Source organism: Prionailurus bengalensis, chromosome C1, assembly GCF_016509475.1.
Source record: "Prionailurus bengalensis isolate Pbe53 chromosome C1, Fcat_Pben_1.1_paternal_pri, whole genome shotgun sequence".
NCBI lineage: Eukaryota > Metazoa > Chordata > Mammalia > Carnivora > Felidae > Prionailurus > Prionailurus bengalensis.
The window spans coordinates 103,555,433-103,578,429 of record NC_057345.1 but is presented as its reverse complement, the minus strand read 5'-3'; the positions used below and the strand labels follow the sequence as shown (position 1 = coordinate 103,578,429).

Sequence of the window (22,997 nt, the reverse complement as noted above, 5' to 3'; positions counted from 1 at the left end):
AGGAGCACCGGGGTTCCCGGGGCAGTGGGAAGAAGACAACGGCAAAGCAAAGGAAGGGAACACTTTTTTCTGGCGGGAAACTGGTAATTCAGGCAGAGCAGGTGCACTCAGGGGAGGCCCCCAAAGCCCATCCCTCTCGCTGATTCCACCCCCTTCTCCCCCCCCCCCCCCCCCCCCCCCGCAAGGGACCCGATCTCGGTCCCCGACACGCTAGCCGACAGAGCGGCCGCAGAACGTGGCCCGGGGCGACCCCTGGCGGGCGGGGGAGCAGAGCTCGGACCCCCGAGGCGAGCAGAGCCCGGCAGGAGGCGCGGCCGGGAACGCCGGTCGGAGGAAGGGCCTCCGCACACCTCGGAGAGGCAGCCGGTCGCGTCCCCGGCGGTTCCATGGTGTAATGGTGAGCACTCTGGACTCTGAATCCAGCGATCCGAGTTCAAGTCTCGGTGGAACCTGTCCCTTTGGGCCGAGCCGCGGCCACCTTTTACTCTCCGCTCCAAGGCCCCGCGAGGAGGAGCACGAGCCTTCCCGCTCCCGCTGCCCTCGGGCCGGGGAGGGAAACTCCGGGGACCACGCGCGCCGCTGCCGCTCCCGCTCCCGCCGCCGCGTCCCCCGCGCTCCGCCGCTTCCGGACTCGGGGTCCAACGAGCCCCGTTCCCAGAGCGGCGCGCCCCGCACAAGCATTGCAGCCACGGCGAGGAGACCCGGCCAGCGCCGCCCCTCGTCGGGCTCACCCTCGGACCTCGGGGTGAAAGCCACCGGCCGCGGCCACTGAATCCTGCACCGCGAAGCACGTCGCGCGGCGCGTCCCGTACTGGCACCGATCGGCCTGCTCCCGTAGAGGGCAACTTACGTGCGAAACGGCGTGTCTTACCTCAGCCGGGCGGTGGTGACACTGAAGTTTCGGGTCGTGGGTTCTAGCAGAAGGTCGGGTGCCATTTCATTTCAGTTTCCGCGGCTCCTTTCCTACCACCTACCAGAAGAGTCCAGAGTCTGCTGAGGCCAGTGGGGTCGCAGTTGTTCTGAAATATATGCTTCAGTCCGTGGCCCTCGTGCGGAAAACCCTCAACTCTGCCCAAAAGGGAGATTCTGGCCGGGGATTCTTGGTCCCTGACCCGCCGCCTCCCACGGGGCTCCCCCTTCTTCCTGCCTGGATCTACTCCAAGAAGACACCATAGGAAAAGAAGGCCGTTGTGTTTTCATTCTATTCAGAGTCTTTGTAGTTTTAAAGTTTTTTGTAGATATAAACAGATTCTCATTTTGGTGGCCTGGAATGGCCGAGAGAGAGAGAGAGAGAGAGAGAGAGACCTTAAAAGAACTAAAAATACTTTTGTAAAAGTAGCATAAAGGTATAGGAATAACACTACCCAACTTTAAGACTTACTATAAAGCTACAGTTAGGGATATATTGTGAATAAGCAAAGGGTAGACAAACAGACCAATTAAATAGAATGGAGAGTCCAGAAATAGGACTACGGAAATATGTCCAGTTGATTGTTGATGAAGGTGTAAAAGCAATTTGATGAAGACTTTTTTCTTTTCAACAAATTGTGTTGGAATAATTGGACATCTAGATGAATGAAACTTCCACCTACACTACAGTTTATACAAGAACTAACTCACAATGGAGCACAGACTAAATGTAAAATGTAAAACTCAAAAATTTATAGAAGGAAGTCTTCATGACCTGGGGTTAGGCAGTGTTCTTAGATATGTCACCAAAAATTCTATCCAGTCAAAGAAAAAAAATCAATAAATTGTATTTCATTGAAATTAATAATGTTTGTTTAAAAAAATAGCTGAGAGAATGGACAGTTACAGATTGAGAGGATAAAAATCAACAAATCACAAAGATGACAAAAAGGTTGGCGACAAGATGTATAAAGAAATCTTGGGGAAGGAAAAAAAAAAAAAAAAGAGGTTAGAGTGGGAGAGAGCCAAAGCATAAGAGACTGTTAAAAACTGAGAACAAACTGAGGGTTGATGGGGGGTGGGAGGGAGGGGAGGGTGGGTGATGGGTATTGAGGAGGGCACCTTTTGGGATGAGCACTGGGTGTTGTATGGAAACCAATTTGACAATAAATTTCATATATTAAAAAAATCTTAAAATAACAAGGAAACAATAACAACAACAACAACAAAAAGGCAAAAGATAGGAACAGACACTTCCCTAGAGGATATAAGCACATGAACATCATTAGACATTAGGGAAATGCAAATTGAAACATAATGAGATACCAATATACACCTGCTAGAATGACAGTACCAAGTGTCTAAGATAAGAAGTAAGCAGAATTTTCATACGCTGCTTGTGAGAATACAAAATGGCACAGCTACCCTGGAAAAGATTTGGCAGTTTCTCATAAAGTTAAGCATATAAGTACTATATAATCTAGTAAACACAATCCCAGCAATCTGCCTTGAAGAAATGAAAATTTATGTTCACAGAAAAACCTGTACAGGAATTCTCATAGGCTTTATTTGTAAGAGCTGAAAGTACAATCATCGAATATCTTTCAAGGGATTAATTGATAGACAAAACAGTGGTTCACCCACTGGATGGAATACCCAACAATAAAAAGGAATTCTTGATGTATACAACAACTTAAAGAAATCCCTAAGTCACTGTGCTGAGTAAAAGAAGCCAGTCTCAAACGGCTACATACTATATACTTCCATTCTTAGGACATTCTCAAAAAGACAGAACTATAGCGATGAACAGATCAGTGATCCCAAGGGCTTATGTTTGCGGGGGAGATGTGACTGTAACACTGTAACAAGATAGCACTAAGATTTTTGGTGAGATGAAACTTATGTATTCTAATTATGGAGAATTTGTACCAAAAGAAAAAGGCAGTTTCACTGTATGATAATTGAGACAGCAGAAACCATACATTACGGACTGAACAAACTAGATGATGAAAAGCTGGGATGTCTTCTACTTAATAGTAGGTCGGTTGCCTAACCTTCTCCTAAGAATTCGTTTCCCAACCATGCTGGATGCTTTTCTTCAGAGTCTGACGCATAAGTTAAAGTTAGTGGTTCCAGATGCACGCTTTTTCCTTTCTCGCAGCCCGTCAGGCCCTTTTGCAGTCTTTGCCTTGCCCCTTGGGGGGCGAGGGCGGGAGCCGGGATAGGGATGCGGAATGCGGGCGCTGCAGATTTTGGCTCGCGGCGACCTGCGGCCTTACCCCAGGTTAGGCGGGTGGAGGGCTCAGGCTGGGAGCACCGCCACGGGGACCTCGAGAGCCCGATCTAACTGCCGACGGTCACCAGTTTCAAAGCGGGAAATCCGCACCATATCTCCGGCTTTACTGGGGGGTTGTTTAAAGAGGAAAATAGCGAGTTAGACAACGTCACAACTCGGATTCAAGCCAAGGTTACTAGGGTCGCATCGCGGAGTACTAACCACTAACCATCACCGCACGCCACCGACTGGGTGTGCTGTGGTTGAGGGCTATTAATTGACCTCAATAGCCGCAACGTTTTCTAACTGGTTTTTCTTTCAGCCGCTAGTGTTGGTGCCTCTCAGCTTTCTTTTCACTCCTGTCCTCCCTTTGCCCTTTCTTCCTTGCTCTCCAGACTGCCACCCGCTTTCTTCTCTTCAGCTTTCCTCATTCACCTTTCTCCCTGCGCCCACCGGCGTCCCCTAGGCTGAGGCCGCCGCACCTTCCAGGGTGGGGAACTCAGTGACATTCTAGGTTGTGTCCTCTAGACGTTTCCACGATCGGGACCTTGACCTGGTTCTAAAACAGCTTCGAGTATATTTTAAAGAATGGCTGCCTTTCACGTCTTCCCATTCGGGGTATTCTCCAAAACTAAAACTGACAGTGCAAGGTGAAATTCTTGGTGAGCTGCACCGTGAGCAAACCCAAGGTCCCTGCCCCATGGAGTCTACATCAGGGGCATCCCGGGAGGGCAGGGGGTGCGCAGCGCGGTGGAGGCACCGCCGATTCTGGTGCTTCGCGAGCGCGCCCGCCGGTCAGGATCCGCGGCGATTCGTGGACAGATGAAGTGAAGCAAAGAACTGGAAAATGGATGACGTCAGACCGAGAGGCTGCGGTTGTCACCTGGGGGCCTGTTGTTCGACCGTCGGAGTTCTGCACTCATTCAGAGCTCCATGTCTGTATACCCACATTTAACTGGCCACACGACTCTGGGCCTCAATGTGCCTGCGCCCTCAGGCTTCTGTGCCCTAGCTCGGGGATAAAGAACACTTCTCTGTAAGTTTGTACAATGAGGTGATTATGTATAATATACTCCTCCCCCTCCCCAGTTTTTTATTTAAAAAACAAAAACACCCTTTTTTACATTTATTTATTTTTGACAGAGCACAAGTGGGGCAGGGAGAGGAGACGCGAATCCGAAGCAGGTTCCAGGCTCCGAGGTCAGCACAGAGCCCCATGCGGGGTTTGAATATTTAAAAATAAAAACCCTTTTTTACATTTATTTATTTTTGACAGAGCACAAGTGGGGCAGGGAGAGAAGGAGACGCGAATCCGAAGCAGGTTCCGGGCTGCGAGGTCAGCACGGAGCCCCATGCGGGGCTTGAACTCACAAGCCACGAGATCATAACCCTAGCTGAAGTCGGCTGCTCAACCAACTGAGCCACCCAGGCGCCCCCCTCCCCGGTTTTATTGAGATTGAAATGAGATACAGTTCTGTAGAAGTTTAAGGTGTACAGCATAATGACCTGACTTCCATATATCGTGAAATTTGGTGAACATCTATCATCTCATACAGATACAAAATTTTTTAAATGTATTTTTTCCTTTTGATAAGAACTCTTAACTATTTAATAAGAACTTTCAAGTATACCATACAGCAGGGTTAACTAGAGATATCATGTGCATTATATCTATTCATTTATCTGATGATTGGAAATCCTAAGATTCTGACCACGAGCGTCAGACTATTATGTATATAATACAATTGACTCACAACAACCCACAGCCACCTCCACCAGGTGTCTCTGTGGCGCAATCGGTTAGCGCGTTCGGCTGTTAACCGAAAGGTTGGTGGTTCGAGCCCACCCAGGGACGCTTGTGTTTCTGGCGATATTGCCTTTCCTCTTTCTACTCGGGATATTGAATTCATGGCCCTGGTCCTCAGGCACCACAAGCAAAAAGTGCCCCTTTGGGAGCAAAGTTTTGGGGCTCCAGAGCATACCTAATCTACACCGGCAGTCCATCTTCCCTACTTTTCTGAGGCTGGTTTTTACAGCTTAGCATATTTGGAATATTATAAATCCCTCAAATGAAGAACAAGAGAACCTGAGGCGCATGATCTGGATGGGAAACCTAACTTATGCAAAAAAGTTACTCGACTTTTCTGTGCCTCCATTTTTACATGTAAAATGAGCCAAATGGAGTACTTGGGTTGTCCAAAGTTTAGATGTGTAGGGAAAGCAGGTAGCCAGTTTCTCTCACGTAGCAAATGTTTCAGTACAGATTAGCTCTTACTAGTGCCATTGCCATCAGTGTTTTTGTTACCCGCACTGTTCATTTTAGTTAATATCCTTCTTGATGTAAATAAGTCATTACTCAAACAGTCTCTAACTGATGGTCATGCAATTGGTTCTAACACTTATTATCACAAATACTACTGCAGGGAGGGGCACCTGGGTGGCTCAGTCGGTTAAGCGTCCGACTTTGCTCAGGTCGTGATCTCATGGTTTGTGAGTTGGAGCCCGGCGTCAGTCTCTGTGCTGACAGCTCGGAGCCTAGAACCTGCTTTGGATTCTATGACTCCTTCTTTCTCTGCCACCCCCCTAACTTGTGCTCTGTCTCTCAAAAAGTAAATAAATGTAAAAAAAAAAAATGCTACTGCAGGAAACAGCGTTACACAAATATGTCATCACTTGTTTTCCTCTCTACAGAGTCCCAGAAATGGAACTGCCAGATCAAAATATTTGCACATTTCTAATTTTGCTAATTCCTGCCTAGTTACCCTGAAGAGAAAATGTAGTCGGTCATATTCCCTGTGTTTTATGAGAACATTCTTTTCTCCACTGTTTTGCCAAAATTGGATAGTAATTACCTACCATTTCTTTTGAACCTATTTTTGCTAACATTTTTATAGACCTCGAGTGGGAAGGCGTTCTGTGCATGACACCAAACCCAGAATACTTCAATGAAAAGAGCTATTAATATGACTATATATACACTTATATTCAGGGTACAAACAATAAACTTTAAATTTACATACATGTACATATGTGGCAAAAGAATTATTTTGTGTTTGGGACATAGCTTTATCAAAGTTATATATACTCGTAAGTTTATTTAGAAAAACAGCAATTCTCCTTTACTACTCTTTGACTTTTAAATTGTAGACGTTATCTCTCTTTCACATACTCCTCCATCAACACCCACACACCCAACACACCTCCCCTGGCCTTATCCTCCAATATATTTGTATCATAATTTGATGGGTCAATTATTATATTATTTAAACTGTGTAAACTTTATATTCAGTTGAGCCACGTAGGATACAAATAGCAGGAACAAAAGACCAGTGTCTTCAGGGGCTCTTTTTCTTTCAACTTTTTCCATGTTTACTTACTTATTTTGAGAGAGAAAGAGAGAGAGAGAGCACCAACAGGGGAGGGGCAGAGAGAGAGGGAGAGAGAGAGAGAATCTCAACTAGGTTCTGCACTGTCAGGGCAGAACCCAACATGAGGCTGGAACTCACCAACCAAGAGATCATGACCTGAGCTGAAACCAAGGGTCCCACACTTAATGGGACTGAGCCACTCAGGCACCCCAAGGACTCTTTTTTTAGTGGATTAAGCTGAAGTTTATTTACTCTTTGGTCAAGCACCCTCCCCGCCCCCCCCCCTTTTCATATTCCAGGCAAGTACAGGATCTAGGTCTGATTGGCTCAGCTTGGGTCAATGCCCTCTCCTGGAGCAAACGAAGGCAGAGGACCTTCATGAACAGTACCAGGAAGACGTTACCCAAAGAAAGAGCAATAATTCCAAGAACAAAAGAAGAAAAATGCTGGGGTGCTGGGTAGGCAACAGCAAAGACAAGAAGAAAACTGTATCACTCTGCAATGGGTATATGTAGCAGAATACAGATCCAGGGTGAGGGGAAGGAGTTTTGAGAGATGTAAGCCTTGGGTATGCTGTATGGACTGAAGTCACACACACACCTATGTGGGGCTGCCGAGGGGCGGGGAGCTGAGGAGCATCTGCCCGTCCTAACCCAAGGAGACTGGTGAGGGGCTGTCCTGGTCACTCAGCTTGAGTTAGAACAGTTCAGGTGGGAAAAGAAAGGGAAGGGCATCTTCTCCTTGAAGAAAAGTCTGGAGCTCAGATCTTGGTAGGGAGTGAGGCTATGGTTGGTCAGATAAGGGTACTAAAATCTATGTGTAAATGCAGTTCCATTAAAAGAATCGCTCTAGTAAAGGAGGAGGGGATCTAAAAGGAATGTCTGCGATCCTATGGAGAAAGCCCATTGAGTAACCGTGACTCTGGTCCCCTTGCCTAGTCTCCTGGCCAGGCCCTCAGACTCCCTGTTCTGGAAGGGCACAGTCTGCTCAGCCACCACATGTCCAGCAAGGACTGTTCCCTGGCAATCTTCATGGTCTTGGGTGCCATGACCCTCTCTAGGCCCGCTATTGCCAGCAGTCGTCTTGCAAGGCGAGAAAAGGGAGGGAAAGTCTACTTGCCAGGTAATGCCAAGGAATCCAACAAGGTCCTGATTTGGTTCCCAATAACTTGCAGGTCTATTTACCCTCCTACTCTGACCCCCACAATTAATGAAAAGAAACTGCAAGGACAAACGCCAGCCAAGCAGGTACGGGTTTTCCAGGTAGAGCCGAAATTCTCTCCCCCACACGTGGGAGCACTGTAGAGGGAGCCGGAAGGGGCAACCGAACCAGTGCGTGAACTCGCCCTCGGAGGGCGCCCCTTCTCTTTCCTACCTCCTTACTTTTCTCGTCTACGCTTTCCCGTTTCTCCCCACCCGCCCTCGGGCCCTCACCCCCTTGCCTTTCAGACCCTCAAAGCGAGCCCTTGAAAAACAGTAGCATTTTACAGTCCTTTGTAAACCGGTGGAATCCCCAAAACTAAGAGAGATCTGGCGGTTTACACTTTCACTAACTATGACGTCCTTCAGAAATCCCAGATTTTTTCTACCGAGTAGAGGAGAACGAACGTGTTTCCATCCGGTATCATCCTAAGGCGCCTTCAGTCCGTGGAGCAGAGTCGCAGCAGGACGGAGGGGCAGAACTCGGAGCTGGTCCGGCTCCTGTCACTTTTGTCCCGCGCAGGAGCCCCGTGGGAGGCGGCGGGTCAGGGACCAAGAATCCCCGGCCAGAATCTCCCTTTTGGGCAGAGTTGAGGGTTTTCCGCACGAGGGCCACGGACTGAAGCACGTATTTCAGGACAACTGCGACCCCTACTGGCCTCAGCAGAGACTCTGGACTCTTCTGGTAGGTGGTAGGAAAGGAGCCGCGGAAACTGAAATGAAATGGCACCCGACCTTCTGCTAGAACCCACGACCCGAAACTTCAGTGTCACCACCGCCCAGCTGAGGTAAGACACGCCGTTTCGCACGTAAGTTGCCCTCTACGGGAGCAGGCCGATCGGTGCCAGTACGGGACGCGCCGCGCGACGTGCTTCGCGGTGCAGGATTCAGTGGCCGCGGCGGGTGGCTTTCACCCCGAGGTCCGAGGGTGAGCCCGACGAGGGGCGGCGCTGGCCGGGTCTCCTCGCCGTGGCTGCAATGCTCGTGCGGGGCGCGCCGCTCTGGGAACCGGGCTCGTTGGTCCCCGAGTCCGGAAGCGGCGGAGCGCGGGGGACGCGGCGGCGGGAGCGGGAGCGGCAGCGGCGCGCGTGGTCCCCTGAGTTTCCCTCCCCGGCCCGAGGGCAGCGGGAGCGGGAAGGCTCGTGCTCCTCCTCGCGGGGCCTTGGAGCGGAGAGTAAAAGGTGGCCGCGGCTCGGCCCAAAGGGACAGGTTCCACCGAGACTTGAACTCGGATCGCTGGATTCAGAGTCCAGAGTGCTCACCATTACACCATGGAACCGCCGGGGACGCGACCGGCTGCCTCTCCGAGGTGTGCGGAGGCCCTTCCTCCGACCGGCGTTCCCGGCCGCGCCTCCTGCCGGGCTCTGCTCGCCTCGGGGGTCCGAGCTCTGCTCCCCCGCCCGCCAGGGGTCGCCCCGGGCCACGTTCTGCGGCCGCTCTGTCGGCTAGCGTGTCGGGGACCGAGATCGGGTCCCTTGCGGGGGGGGGGGGGGGGGGGGGGAGAAGGGGGTGGAATCAGCGAGAGGGATGGGCTTTGGGGGCCTCCCCTGAGTGCACCTGCTCTGCCTGAATTACCAGTTTCCCGCCAGAAAAAAGTGTTCCCTTCCTTTGCTTTGCCGTTGTCTTCTTCCCACTGCCCCGGGAACCCCGGTGCTCCTCGAACCGGACGTGGGGCGTCCTGGGGCTCCAACACCTCCCCTTCCACTCCGGATCCTATTTCCTTCCCGTCTTTCTCGCTGTCTTTCCTCACCAGCTCTCTCAGCTCTCCTTTCTCCAGCTCTCTCAGTCTCCTTTCCTTCCTCCTTGGCCACTGCTCCGTTTCCTTCTCTTCGCTCCCCTTTCCCCAAACCACCCCGGCCCAGGCCAACGTAGGAATGGGCTGCCCGGCCTGAGAGGACGATGAGGAAGGCAGTTCTCTCTGGTCAGGACTTTATGGGGGTCTGTGCTGGGGAGGCGGAGAGAGGTGGTCCCAGCGGAATGGTGAGGGTCCACAGCCGGTCCTCCAGGGCCTGGGCAGGACGGGCTGATCGAAGGCGACTCGGTGCCGGGGGCGACCCAAAATAAGTAAGGCTACCTCTGACCTCCCATGTCCAGGGAATGGAGACCTCCGGGCGACCTCGTCCTTTGCCAGCCGTTAAAAAAGTGTTTTTTTTTTTTTTTTCTTTTCCCATCAATGTCTATTTATCTTTGAGAGACAGAGCACGAGGGAGGGGCAGGCAGAGGGAGACACAGAATCCGTAGCTCAGCCGGACGCGGGGCTCGAACCCATGGAGCTGTGAGATCATGGCCCCAGCCGAAGCCGGACGCTTAACCCACTGAGCCACCCAGGCACCCTCTTTGCCACCCGTTTTAAGTGAAAGGACCACGGCACCTCCTTGTGGTCCCTTCAGGGGGACCTGGGGTTGGCATCACCTAGGATGCTGCAATTTCTTGTCGGAAGAAAACGAATCCAAGCTTCTCAGTTAGACGTAGAAGGTCCACTCGAACCGAGCCCTTACCAAGCAACCGTCCCCGCCTGTTCTCCTGGAGGGGTCGGTAGCCGCAGAGCCGGAGCCGGCCACTCTTGGCCTCCGTCGTGGAGCGGCTGCCGAGTGCCCGCACGAAGGCTTCGGGCCGAGTCCCAGCGCCGCGCAACACTTTATCTTCTGTGTGTGGTGCGCCCAGCGCAGCCTCGCCCCAGGGAGAGCTCCAGGGTCCAAAGAGTCAAATCAGACGGCGTTGCTGGCTTCATTCGAGGACAGGGTCCTCTCTCCATTATGAATCGGATTCAAACGGAAGCTGCCAGGGCCCCTGTACACCACCCCATGAGCAAGGTTCACCACCCACGACCTGCGGTGGTGTGGTCAGGTGTAAGTAGGCGACAGCATTTTCCCCTGGCTCATTCCTCAGTGGCTGTATTTGCATCTCTCTCTCTCTCTCTCTCTCTCCCTGTCTCTCCCTCCCCTCACTTGGTGGTCCCGCCTTCACCTTCCTCTTCTTCAACTTTTCGGGTTCACCCCTCCTTCCAACCCGCAGGTGTCGGCGCAGACTCGAGGCCGCCGCAAGGTCCCGGATGGAGGGCTCAGTGCGATTACAGGTGGTGCCTTCTAGACATTTCCACCATCAGGACATTTGCAGGATTCAGCTACCAGTGTAAAAGTTTTAAACAACAATCACTTTTAAAGTCTTTCACATCCTCCCATTCTGGGGTCCCTTTTAGGACTAAAACCTCATAGTCCACAGTGACATTTTTGGTCCCTCCCAGCACCCTGCCGCGGAATACATCCTTCACCGAACATTTATTGGGCGCCTACTAGGTACCAGACCCTGCAGTGCGCAAGGGGCTGCATGGTGGGCAGACCCCAGGTCCTGCCCGATGGAGGTCTGGTCCGGAGGCACTGAGAGGCGGCAGCGCGTTGTGCGACACAGGCCGGCTTGTCCTTCCACAGTCCGGGTCCAGGCCGAGGGACTCGCGGTGAGCGCGACGGGTGGCGTGCAGCGAAGAATGGCAAATGGATGACTTTGGCCCAAGAAGCTGTGGTCGTCACGTGGAGCGGGGCCTCTTGTGGGGGAGGCAAGGGACAGGCTGGGAGGACCCAGGGCCTGGCATGCGGCATCTAGTGGCCACTTGCTAGTGTCAGTGCCCAAATACGCCCGATATTAAGACTCAGCGTCTCCAGCACCAGCTGGCTTTGAGTGTGTTTTTTGGCAGAGGATGGAGGGGATGGGGAGCAAGTTCTCACCCATGGCAACGCTGAGATTTTGTAATACCCGGTCTCAGTGGTATAATGAGCGGGTATGGCTGGCAGTGGAAAGGTTGGTGGTTCCAGCTCATCGTGGGAAGTTCTAGTCTTCACTGACCCTTATTTTCCTCTGGCTTTCAGTTCTCAGAACTTATCAGAGTTTCTCGAGCTGTTTTTTTTTTTTAATTTTTTAATGTTTTTATTTATTTTTGAGACAGAGAGAGACAGAACAGGGGAGGGGCAGAGAGAGAGGGAGACACAGAATCCAAAACAGGCTCCAGGCTCTGAGCTGTCAGCACAGAGCTCGACAGAGCCCAATCTCACAGACTGTGAGATCATGACCTGAGCTGAAGTCGGATGCTTAACCGACTGAGCCACCCAGGTGCCCTTGAGCTGCTTTTATCTTTCAGGCAGCGACCTCACTCAGCAGCTCTGATTCACCCCTACCCTCCCTTTTGCTTTGGGGTGCAGGTGGGGCAACTGTGGAGTCTCAGTCGTCCTGAATTCACTTGGTTCTGTCCTGTGGGATGGTTTCTCCCCATCCTTACCAGATGCCTCTGGTCCCTCTGCGCCATCTGAAGACCAGAGGACACCTTGACCTGTCTGACGGGACATTTGGATTCCAGGGGGACTGCTGGGCCTAGAGGCTGAAGGCACAGGCATCAGAATCACCCACTGGTCAGTCTCTAGGTTGGTGCACTTCATCGCTCAGTATTAACCGCACCATCACAGGATGCCACAAACGCTTTGGGTTGAGGGTGTCACATCCTTACTTTTTTATTATTATTATCAATAGATAATAATGTTATTAAGTATAGATAATCGATAGATAATAGATAATACCTATCTATTATCTATTAGATAATATTATCTATTATATATTAGATAATATTATCTATTATCTACTATTATATATATTATATATATTATTATCTATTATCGATTATTATTATCCATTATTATTATCTAATATTAGTATCTAATATTATTATCTATTATCTAGTAGGTAGTAGATAATAATAGATGTTATTTTTTAAAAAACAATTTGAGATTTACAGATAAATTAATAAATGAGTTCACATGCACCCTGTTCTCCCTCATAAACTTCCTCTCTACGTTCTTCCATTACTGTGGTACATTTGTCACAAGTGATGTTACAAGTGATATTACAAGTGACACATTATTAATTGAAGCCCATAGTTTACATTAGAGTCTATTCTTTGAGTCATACAGTTCTGTGGGTTTTGACACATGCATGTTGTGAATTCACCACTACAGTGTCATACAGAATAGTGTCACTATCTGAAAAATCCCAGGGTTATTCTTATTTGTTTGTCCCTCCTCTCCTCACAGACCTATGGCACCACTGATCTTTTTATTGGTGCTACAGTTTTGCCTTTTCCAGAATGTCCTGTAGTTAGATTCACACAGTATGTTGGCTTTACAGACTGGCTTCTTTCACTTAACGCTATGTATTATTAAGGTTTGCACAGGTCTTCTATGGCTTGATGGCTCCTTTCTTTTTATTGCTAAATACCATTTTATGAATGTACCACTGTCTAGTCACCTAGCAAAGGACATCTTGGTTACTTCCACTTTTTGACAATTATGAATAAAGCTGCTATAAACTGCAGGTTTTTGCTTGAATGTAAGTTTTCATCTCACTTGGGTAAATACTTAGGGCTGTGATTTCTGGATCAAATGTAAGAATATGGTTTTTTTTTTTTGTAAGAAACTGCCAAAGTGTCTTCTAAAGTGGCTGTACAATTTTGTATTCCCATCACTAATGAATGAGAGTTCCTATTCATCCACATCCTTGCCAGGATTTGTAATTATCAGTGTTTTGGATTTTAGATATCCTTTTTAAAGAATTTTTTAAATGTTTATTTATTTTTGAGAGAGAGAGCAAGTGGGGGGAGGGCCAGAGAGAGAGGGAGACATAGAATTTGAAGCAGGCTCCAGGCTCTGACCTGTCAGCACAGAGCCCAACACAGAGCTTGAACCCACGAACTGTGAGATGATTACCTGAGCCAAAGTCTGACACTTAACCGACTGAGCCACCCAGGTGCCCTGGATTTTAGATATTATAATAAGTGTGTAGTGGTATCTCATTGTTGTTTTATTTTTTTAAATTAATTTACTTATTTTGAGGGTGGAGGGAGGGGCAGAGAGAGGGAGAGAGGATCCCAAGCAGAATCCACACTGTCAGCAAGGAGGCCTTTGAGGAGGCTCCATCCTATCAACCCTGAGATCATGATCTGTACCAAAATCAAGAGTCAGACACTTAACCAACTGAGTCACCCAGGTGTCCTTCATTGTTGTTTTAATTTAAATTCTCTAATGACAGATGATTCTGAGAATCTTTCATAGGTTTCTTTGCCATCTGTATATCTTTTCTGATGAGGTATCTGTTTAGATCCATTGCCCATTTTTAATTGAGTCATTTGCTTTCTTATGTTGAGTTTTAAGGGTTCTTTGTATGTTTTGGATACCAGTCCTCCATCAGATACACATTTTGTAAAGATTTTATCACAGTCTATGTCTTGTCTTTAATTAGCTTGATGGTGTCTTTCATAGAGTGGAAAATTTTGATTTTATTGAAATCCAACTTAATCAAGTTCTTGTTTCATGGATTGAGCCTTTGGTGTTACAGCTAAAAAGTCATCACCAAACCTAAAGCCACTTAGATTTTCTCCAATGCTGTATTCTAGAAGTTTTATAGTTTTACACCTTACATTTAGGTCTATGATCTATTTTGTGAAAAGTGTAAGGTTTCTGTCTAGATTCTTTTTTTCCCCCTAGCATGTAGATGTCCAGTTTCTCCAGCACCATTTATTGAAAAGGCTATCACTATACATTCTCCATCAAATTGCTTTTTCTCCTTTGTCCAAGATCAGTTGACTCTATTTATGGAGACCTACTTCTGATTGTGTTCTATGGATCTGTTTGTCTGCGTTTTCACCAATTCCACACTGTTTTGATTACTGTAGATTTATAGCAAGACTTGAAGTTGGTAGTGTCGATCCTTTGGGGATTTTTCTACTTCAGCACAAGAACCTGCACAGGTTCATGGAGGTAAAACCTCACAAAATGTGGAGCCCCGGGAGTTTTAAACTCTCAAGCTATTCCACACTCAGCTTCCAGCAACTTGAGGATTTCTATCAGTTGCTGACTCCAGTAAGCTGTTCCAATAAGCTGTGATTTCCTGAATTAGCTTGTCCCTCTAGTTTTTGGGGTGACGTACCCTATGACCTCACTTCTCTGGTCTAAGAAGAGTTGTTAATTTTCAGTTTCATCCGCATTTTTTATTGTAAGGATGAGAGTGGTGACTTCCAACTTCTTTTCATGTTGGAGTAGAAACCTAGTTTGATTTTTTTTTGAGTAAATAACATATATGTGATGGTTAATATTATTTGTCAACTTGGCTGAGTAAACACTATTTCTGGGTGTGTTTGTGAGGGTGTTTGGGATGAGATTGGCATTTGAATCAATGGACTCAGTGTTGCCTCCTATCATATGGGTGGGCATCATCCAATTATTTGAGGACCTGAACAAAACAAAAAGTGGAAAGATTGATCCTTTTTCCATTTTGCCTTTCTGCTTGAGCTGGCACATCACTTTCTCCTGCCCCTAGATTGGGATCTATACCATTGACTCCCTTGGTTCTCAGGCTTTTGGACAGACTGAAAGTACACCACTGGCTTTCTGGGTCTCAAGCTTGCAAATGGCAGATCATGGGGGCTCTTAGCCTTCCTAACTGCACGAACCAGTTCCTCATAATACATCTCTATTGGTCGTGTTTTTCTGGAGAACCCTTACACAATATTACAAAATTGTAAATGTACAAATCAATGATTTTAGTATATTTATAAGGTTGTCTGGAACCAGAGTCCAGTTTTAGAACAATTTCTTTGCCTCCCCAAATCCCTTCCAGCCTCTTTGCAGTCAGTCCCTAATCCCTACTCACCATGCCTATACCTAAACACAAGAACAATTTGGAAATGGTTTGCCTGTGCAAGTAAGTGGTACTTGCTATAAAATCTTGTCTGGTAAATCAGGAGAACAAGAACTAAAAAAGCAAAACAAAACAACCATAACAACAAAAACTATGTGCTGCGGAAATGGTGATAAATGCTGAAATCACAGATAATGTTACCTGAAGCTAAGTATTATACCATCTTTATTCGTAAAGAAGTTTGGTTGGTAACATTGGAGAGACATTTCTCCAGCACCTGAAATGCCCTTCACAGTGTCCTTTATTTTAAAAGGGCTTGGGAAGAGTCATGTGAAAGTGAGCATAAGATTTTTACTGCACTTCTTTGATTTTTTTCTCTTATAGGAATTAGCATACGTTTCTGAAAATTAAAAAAAATCAGGAAAATAGAGATATAGAGATAGACGTCTGAATTAGTTGGTTATTGATGCACGTGAGCAGATTACAGAAAGAGTGGTTTAAAACAACATACATTTGTTATATCACAGTCCTGTAGATTCCGAAGTCTAGAATAATGTGTGTGGGTTCTGTGCTCAGAATCTCCCAAGTCTGAAATCCAAGCGTCAGCTTGCTGTGATGTGATTTCGTAGACGAAATGTTGGCTCTGTCTCTCATGAGGGGCTGCCCTCACCATCTCCCTCCTCTGGGGTCCTCTTCCCTGATCTGATTTCCATCTGTCATGATTGTTTCCACTTACCCAGGTGGCTTAGGAGGAAGGCTAGATCTGTGGGGTCCCAGAACTGATCTCGGCCATCTCCTCCAGGAAGAGAATAAAAGGACAGAGGTCTTCATAAAGAAATGACCCCCATGAGGGCTGACATCCCCCAGCGAATGGAACAGAGGAGGAAACTATAGGTCAGTGGAGGTGCTAAAAGCCCAGATCACGGAAGCGGGACCGACTTCCCAGAAATGTCCCCATTTCCCATTGAAAGCCATCTTGAATGAGGGACTTGATCTGCTCAAAGCTGAGTCAGTCTGGTGAGCACTGGGGCTTTCAGGGTCTGCATCCTATGCTCATTGTTTACTAATGGGCTTCTTCCTTACCTGGGAATCTCCTTGGAATTTTTGTCTGAGATGCAGCTTCTTATCCCCATGGGATTTGAACAAGCACCACAGTGACTCTGATGTAGGTGATCTTCAGCCCCACAGCTGGTGCCCAGGGACTGGAGCCCTGTCTGCTGCACGATGTCACATTTCACATCCAACACCCCAGTAGTTCATGCTGCCTTCTAACTATTTACAGTATACGTTCTCTATTTTACACGAAGAAAAGGTGCTCAAAGAGATAATTACATCATCCGTCAAAGTGTATGTGACGTGTGGTAAAGCTGGTTTTGGAATCCTGGGCTGTTTTTTTAATTCTGTACTTTTATTGCTTTGGCACAGATCCGGGGCAGGGTTTCTTTGGAAATGTGTTTGGAACTAGAGATCGGTAAAAGGTAGTTATTCCTGGTAAATGTTATTTATCACCTTGACAAGTATTTACTGAACGTTTTCCCTGGCAGGCTCTTAATGGAGGCGCTGCAGAGATGGGGTGAACAAGGCAGACAGAGCGCCCGCTGTCAGGAAAATAAAACCGCACAAGAGCCAGATCTATCTATCTATCTTTAGATATATATATCTGGATACTTTTTAATGTTTGAGAGAGAGAGAGAGAAAGCTCTCATACATGTATGCATATGAGTGTGCATATGAGAGAGAGAGAGAGAGAGAGAGAGAGAGAGAGAGAGAATCTCAAGCAGGCCCCTCACTGTCAGCACAGAGCCTAGCTCGGGGCTTGGTCTCAAGAAAAATGAGATCATGACCTGAGCCTAAATCAAGAGTCAGGGGCTTAACTGACTGAGCCACCCAGGCAACCCAGGAGCCAGTTTTTTATAGATAATCACATAAGTACATTTTATTTGTGATTATGGTAAGTATTATTTAATACTTTTTGTGTTCTGTGATCCTAATCTAGGAGTCAGTGATTTAAAAGAGAATATAGGGGTGTCTGGGTGGCTCAGTCACTTGAGCATACAACTTTGACTTAGGTCATGATCTCACGGCTGGTGGGTTCAAGCCCTGCGTCTGGCTCCCCCCATCAGGCTTCCCATGTCGGGCCCTGTGCTCACAGCTCAGAGCCTGAACCCTTCTTGGAATTCTCTGTCTCATTCTTTCTCTCTGCCCCTCCCTCACTTGTGCTCTCTCTCAAAAATGAATAAACAAACATTTAAAAAAAAACTAAAGTGAATATAAATAACAGAACTATAGAACTGGGATAAAAGATTTGTCCCCAGAAAGGCCCTTCTGGTATTTGTAACAGTGGAAATATCTACATTTGATCCAAAGTCCTCTGAAATTTACTAATTAATTTATTTTTAAGTTGAGCTTTAAAAACATTTTTTAAAACTTTTATTTAATTAATTTGAGAGAGAGAGCATGAGCAGGGAAGGGGCAGAGAGAGATGGGGAGAGAGAGAATCCCAAGCAGGCTCCAAGCTGTCAGCGCAGATCCAGATGTGGGGCTAAGACTCACAAACCATGAGATCATGACCTGAGCTGAAACCAGAAGTTGGACCCTTAACCACCTGGGCCACCCAGGTGCCCCTTTAAGTTGAACTTTTAATTTCAGTGTCCCCTGAATTTCAGATGTGAGTTCCTGGAAGGTATGACTCCACAGGGAAGCTTGTAGCCAAGGCCTGTGTGGTGTGTCTGCTACCATCAAGCGATGAGGGAGTTTGGGAAAATCTCCTCATCTCTCTGGGCCTCAGTTTCCTTGTCTGTAAGATAAGGTTGTCATTCAACTTCTCCAAAGTCCCTTGCTGCTCCGTCTCTCTGAGAGCACGAGGGACTGAGGTGCCTGTTAAACATGTCCTGGGGACTGCAGCTGAGACCTGACTTGGTCCCTTGTCTGTCTCCTGCAGGAGCTTGGCTGAGCCCACACTAGAAACAGAGGACCGAGGGAGCCGATGGAAGACAGAAAATCAGCAGGTGTGGAGCACGAAAATAACCCAGAGAAGGACAAGGTAATGGTGGAATGGTGGTTGCCCAAGGACATAAGAATATGGGCAAGTTGAGCTCAGAACAATCTGGAGAAACTGAGGAATGCGTACAGTAGCATCCAACCCTGCAAGGAGCAGCCTGAGGCGAGCAGTGAGGACCGGGGGTGTAACGCACTCCACAGTGAACGGTGCATCTGCCAGGGAGCCCCACAGGACGGACGGGGGTTGGTTTGCACTGCCAGGAAGCACCGTTGCTAAGGGTAGGATGGTGTGGCCATGAGGCTCTGCCCCAGTCCCCGAGCTTCGACGTTGGAGCTGCCCTGACAGTGGATGGCCTTCAAGGAAGTGTGGGTTTGGAGGGATCAATGGCGTTTGGATCAGATTTGGAGATGTCCATTCTTACCACAAATCATTTTGCCCTAAGGCCAGGAGGGCCAGGGAAGGGGACCCTTGCATCTGAAGTCGTTAATACTAATAATATTCTTCTGAATTTCTGGTCAGGAGTGTGGAAGGCTTTACACATAATATCTGTTGACCAGTGATTTTCTTGACTATTGGTTGAGTGCTTCATTTCCCTGAGGCTGTGTTCAGAACTTGGAAATCAATACAATTTCCCGAGGAGGACAAAGCAGTGGGAGAACAATGCAAACACAATGTGGTAGCTCTCCTAAACTGGGGTGTTGTGGCAGAGCAGAGGATTGGAGTGGGGGTCCAGGCCCAGGACATCTCTTCCCAATGACAGAGTGAGCCATTGAGAGGAATCCCCGAGGAGAACCCCGTCTTCATCAGAGCTCACCACAGGGCAGTGTCCTGGGACATGGAGAGGGTAGGGCAGGTTCCTCTCTGAGGGAGGGGATTTGCTACCTCTTGGGAGAAAGCAGGGGACCCCTGAGTGGACATTTGTGACTGGAATGGAGTTGAGATGGTCAGAGATTGGCAGCAACTTGTATTTGATCAGTGTAAGGAAGTCCCTGAGGGCCTCCTCAGTGCTTGGCTCGGTGCTAGGAACCCCGAATACAGTGGTGAATAACACATTCTCCCAACTGTCCTGGGGATCTCAGTCTGGAAACAGGAAGTCATGAGAAGTGTAGTGGTGGTGGGTTCCTTGGGGGAAATGGCCAAAGCTGCCTGGCAATGACCTCGGTGATTGTCCTGGTCTCCCTCTGTGTTTTCCAACAGCTGGGTGACCTGTCCTGCCCAATGACCCAGGGCCTCAGCCAGATTTCAGCCTCCTGGGATACAACAAACACCTGGGTTCTATGTTGGTCCAAAGCAGTCAACACTGCCAAGGTTTCCAGAGGAAATGGCTGGTATCTGTAGCTACTACCCACTATGTCTTGGCCAGCTGGAGAAACAGAGGCAACTTCCCTAAGTCTTACAGGGTCATCCTCTCCATAATGACCAGTGATGACCCATCTCCTCTAAGTTAAATGCTTTCCAGATTTCAATATTCTTTCTTCTCATCAAAAATAATGTAAATATTGCCCATGTTCCTACAATTGTAGAAGTAGGCAATTTTATCCTCAAATTGTAGATCAAAAACTAAAGTAGGAGGGAATGAAGCAAGCCCTAGTTTATGAGGAGAATGAAGGGGCCTGGGGCTAAATTCCTTGCTTTCTGATTCCTCATGGTTGATGAACACAATGACTTTTATACTCTTAGAAACAATAAAATAGTACCTCTGTTTTGCTCCTCTATGTACCCCATTCATTTCTCTCTTCTATAACAAATCTGCTTATCCAGACAACTTGGCACCTGAATTAGGTGAGCTCCATGAGTGCACTTACAGTGCCCCTGAGGGCAAAGCCAATTACACTGGGGGCTCCAGAGGGAAGTTATACATACCCTTCCCTAAGAGAGCCTAAAGATGACTATTCCCAGGTAGCCCTGGTTATCTGTAGATGAAAACATCTATATGTGACCTGCTATCTCTGAACTTACTTGCAGAAAATCAAAATGGTCTTGAGGAAGGAAATGGACAACCCCCAATATGCCCCAGGTAACTCTGAGGATTTCTGGGCTGTGAATTTTTCTAGTGGCACCTGGAGACCTTAGATCCAGGGAGAAACAGTACTACATACAACTATTCCATCCATTCAGCAATGGCAGAATATCCCTTTGAAACATATCATCTATGTTCACGTGGTAGTTGTGTAGGTCTCTATTTCTTTCTCTCCTGTTGAGTAACCTACAGACAGTGGACACACATGAACTGACCCAACCCAGGGATTCTTGTAATCAGGTGTTCTCTCCTGCGTGGGCAAGACCCAGGTGAGATGCATATCAGCATTATGTATGTTTGGCATCATCATGCTGGCAGGTTTTTTGATAGCAAGAGTGGAAATTGAAGAATAAATTCATGTTATATCACATGTTGAGAAAATGGTCCCTGTAGTCAGAATATCTAAGAGTCCGTAAGGCCTCAGGAACTTTATTTACTTGGACACTCCATGTGAAAGTCAATGCAATGTAAGCAGAAGGGTTGAAGCCACTATATGCTGTGTCCTGGGAGTCATGACTTTAACACACAGGGAGAGGTTAGTCTCCTCCTCCGTCACCTGCTTCTGAGGCCGGTACAGAGTATCTGCTGTTCTGTCTCTCTCTACTCCTCATACAGGAGGAAAGATTTTTCCCTCCAAGGGGACAGCTACTTTGCTTTCTGCGACCACTCCCTTGCCTCCCATCAACACCAGCTAGGAAGCAACCATGGTGTCTGATCCTCCTGGTTTCCTCTTCTGTCGTTCTTGCCCCACCTGGCACAGCATGGAGCTTCCGGAAGCTGAAAAGAAGGAAGTCCTCCAGGACACGCTGAATGAATGTGTTTTGACTCCTTCCATTGGCCAAGAAGGGCGTGACTGCTACCAGCCTTACAGGGATGGCACGTTCCCATCGGATAAACAGGAATTCGGCTCTGCTCTGGATGTAGCCTGTGAATGCTCCCATTCCAAAGGGGATGAAACTCCACCCGGTTCCCCAGGTAGGGTCCATAATCTTTGTTGCACACACCCTGTGTAGACCAAGAGATTTAATCCACAGAAGTGGACCATGTACTCACAGACAGTTTCCATCCAGGCTCTAGGATTGAGTTTGAAATAAGACATTCCATGAGTCAGTGAGCTTTGTTCGATTCATGTCTAAGCCATGGCACTTTTATGTCTGAGCCGCCACCCATCGCTGCTCTGAAGGTGGTCCTGCCAGACTCCTATACCTCTCTACCCCAGGCACAGGGGGTCGCTATCAGACCTCCAAATTTTGGATTAATCTCTTATCTCTCTTGCCAGGCTCTGATTTCCATCCTTGAACCATGTTTCTGAATATCTATGGCCACCCAAGGCTGTTGGAAGTCTTTTCTATATCATAGGAAGTGTCACAGTCGAGGTTCACAGTCTCTACCTGGTCTGTCTCTTCCTTTTCTTCTTGTCTCAAGTCAGCTGAGAACCAGGACAGGACTACGTCTATCATACGTTGTATGTTTCTCTGCAGCCAGGCAGGGCCCTGGAACTTCCCGACCCCATGAACGGCCCCAGGTTCTCTGCAGCTTTGAAGATTATTTTGATTTGATGGTGTGTAGATTCCAATCGTCAGTTTAATCTCAACAGCTGATTCCTCAAAACCATTAACCTTCGGCATTTCAGATGCAAAAAGCCTGAACATTGCAGCAATGGTCTAGGAAGCAGCCAGGTCCTTCCCCAGGATGTCTGGGAAAAGGGATACATTTTCTGGGTGTGTAGACCTGTCTTAGGATATTGTGATGATGGCCTGTCATATCAGGGACATTTATTTGCTCAAGAAAGCAATCCCAGTGATTTTTTCCAGGGCTCTACTGAATCCCCCCTGAATGATTTCTCTCACAATTACCTGTTATTACTCTGCTTATATTTCTGTCCTGTGCTACATGAGTGAGCATTTGTGGAGAGGAATCTGCTTAATGGAACTCTTTCTCCACCTTATTTGCAGAAAACAAAATTGAACACAAGGGGCTTACCAGCAAGCTGTATGTGGGAACCCATTCAGTCCTCACAGGGACACTCCCCACAGGTGTGCATGTCCTGTGAGAGTGGAGAGTGCTGAGACTCAGAAAGGTCACTCCACTTTCCCAAGACCCCTGGCCAGTGCGCAGTGGGACATCAGACCCTCATCAGCTCAGGCTCTGTCCTCTGCTCTCCACTCGGTCCTGTCAGGGACTAAATGGGGATGGTGCTCACCCTTTCCTCTTTGCTTTTGTACCAAATTATTTGAAACAGTTATAAATGTAAAGAGAACAGTTGTGAGATGCCCCAAAGACCCCTGTGACCCTGCAGGACTGCCAGCTCCTACCCTGTCAGTGCACTTTGTGGTGTGAGCAGAGCCAGGGCTCATCCAGCCCCTCCAGGAGCTCAAGGTCTCCAGGAGACGCTCCATGAAAAGCAATCAGGGCTGAGAGGTCCCAGACGATTTCTGTTCTCACTAGGGGTCCCATGGTGGCTCTTCACTTGGCTGCCTGGCACCCTGGTAACCCTGCAGAGCTCTGTGTCAGAGACACTGACAGCCAGGTCTGGGTTCCCATGGGG

The 22,997-nt window shown here is 47.9% G+C and overlaps 3 non-coding genes across 3 annotated transcripts; 2 read left to right on the top strand and 1 right to left on the bottom strand.

Annotated features, from left to right (window-relative positions):
* Positions 1-380: 380 nt before the first annotated feature.
* TRNAQ-CUG lies at positions 381-452 on the top strand. The gene has a single exon. It is a non-coding gene; the product is annotated as a tRNA-Gln (tRNA).
* A 4,513-nt stretch (positions 453-4,965) lies between these two features.
* On the top strand, positions 4,966-5,039 carry TRNAN-GUU. Its single transcript has one exon. It is a non-coding gene; the product is annotated as a tRNA-Asn (tRNA).
* A 3,919-nt stretch (positions 5,040-8,958) lies between these two features.
* TRNAQ-CUG lies at positions 8,959-9,030 on the bottom strand. Its single transcript has one exon. It is a non-coding gene; the product is annotated as a tRNA-Gln (tRNA).
* Positions 9,031-22,997: the final 13,967 nt, after the last annotated feature.